The following is a 2,109-nucleotide window of genomic DNA, read 5'->3' on the forward strand; positions in this document are numbered from 1 at the left end:
AAAAAAAAAAATAAAGAAGAAGAAGAATGTTAAATTCCTGGGCACTTAGCCCTCCTCTCACACACAACATGTTTATTTTTGTCAGGTTCTTTTCCCATGTATGTGAGTACGCCAGAAGTAAACATATTAACAAATAAATAAAGCTGTGTTCTAGAATAGAGTTTCAACAGTTGATTCTTTGGACTGGTTTCATATTCATTCCTCCCACTTCATTGTAAAGAAAACTGAGTTTATTCAGTTATGTTACTAAAAGGCGAACAGGGAAAATGAGAGTCCGTTCCTGCATTTTAAATTCAGAGAATAAGTCATGAAAGGTGTGAGGACCTGAAGTTTAAGGTCCTACAGTAATTTTGTGATCATGAGGGAGAAAATCAAGAAGAGGAAAATTAACTCTGGAAGTTGACATTTTTGAGGTGTTAATCCTTCACTCCAAGAGTCTTCAAAAATAAGACACAAAATAGTCTTGTGCTCAAATTACTTTTATATGGCTATTTTGTTACTTGAAGCAAAAATTATCCTAACAAAATTTCTACCTCTGAAATAACAAACCACCTTCGTTCTCTTTGGCAAACTAATAAAAGTATAAAACTACAGGATCTCATTAACACTCTTCTTATAAACCATGAATTGGTTTTAGATATTCTAATTTATGTTTTTAAAAAGTCAGTTTCAGTAGCAGTGTTCAAACCTCCCTGACCTTAGGGCTATAATGACAATAAATGAAAGAAAGATTATATTAAAATTGTAGCTAAAATTAGTTTGCCAACAATTGAACTTTATACCTGGAGCTGTTAGAAGAAACGTAGAAAAAGCACTAAAAATTTGAGCACATTATTTAGAAAATAAAAAGCTGGAAACTGGAAAACTTTCCTATGTGAGGGGCAAACATTGCTTGTCCAGGGCTCATTTTGCACTACTGACTTGTGTACAGCACTCCCCTTAGACTCTATCAGAATGGTGTGTAGAAATCGATGGAAGAAACTTGCCCTGAGACTGTAAACGAGAAAAGTGGAAAAATCTGAAGTATTTTTTGATAACTGTGTTAGAGTGCAGCGGCCTTTGGGGAGGTCAGATGTTTGATAGAAACGAATGTGCTTGAGACTGTGATACTGCTGGAAAAGGAATAAGAAAGAGAGAATCCCAATCCTGGTCTTTCAATTTGAAGTGATTTATTATTTTTTAACAAGCATTTCAGCACTTTAATTCTTTTTCTCCAGGTAATTGAGTCTTACGAATAACATTCATTGTGAAGAAATGGTATGAAATGATACTACTTTTACTTTTTTTAATGAAATTAGACTACTTTTCTTTCCAATTGTCTGACAAAAACAAACAACCCCAAACAAAAACAAAACATTCCTTTTAAATCTAGATTAATCTGTAGAGTACAGAGTAAATGCTGGGTACTTTTACTCCTGGAAAAAAAAAAGATATTGCTTAACATACACTGTAGAAACCACTTTATTGAGTCTTTAGCTATTTGAAAGGAAGTAAAAATATGATTTGGAATATTAAGAATGTCAGGTATCAAAAATAATTTTCTAAGTATTTTGTCATGAAAAACTCAAGGGAATGGAGTAATTAAAAATCTTCTTCTAAGTCCTGAATAGACCATATATTCTTAACGAAAGGTGTAATTTAGAAAAAATAATTAGTGCTTTAATTAGTGGAATATAATTAGAAGCCTTTCTTAATAGTTATAAATTTAAAAATAATTTTTACCTTGATTATTTTTTAATCATTGATTATGAATATTTTATAGGTGTTACTAGGCCAATGCTGTAATTTGTAAGTTTCATCCTATTATTTTCCATTCATGGAAAAAAATGATTATTATATTTTTGCTTGCTCTTTCTTATGAGACACATTGTTTTATTTTGATTAAAATTTTATCACTATAGCAACGGTTGACTCAACTACAGTCAAACAGAGAATACCCAAAGAATGTCTATCTGTGCTTCATTGACTGTGCAAAGGTTTTTGACTGTGTGGATCACAGCAAGCTATGGCTGACTCTGAGAAGAATGGAAATCCCAGAACATTTGATTGTGCTAATGCGAAACCTGTGCTTGGACCAAGAGGCAGTCGTCAGAACAGAGCAGGGAGACA

This window comes from Elephantulus edwardii, unplaced genomic scaffold (genome assembly GCF_000299155.1).
Source record: "Elephantulus edwardii isolate Elephantulus edwardi_28Jun2011 unplaced genomic scaffold, EleEdw1.0 scaffold00013, whole genome shotgun sequence".
Lineage (NCBI taxonomy): Eukaryota > Metazoa > Chordata > Mammalia > Macroscelidea > Macroscelididae > Elephantulus > Elephantulus edwardii.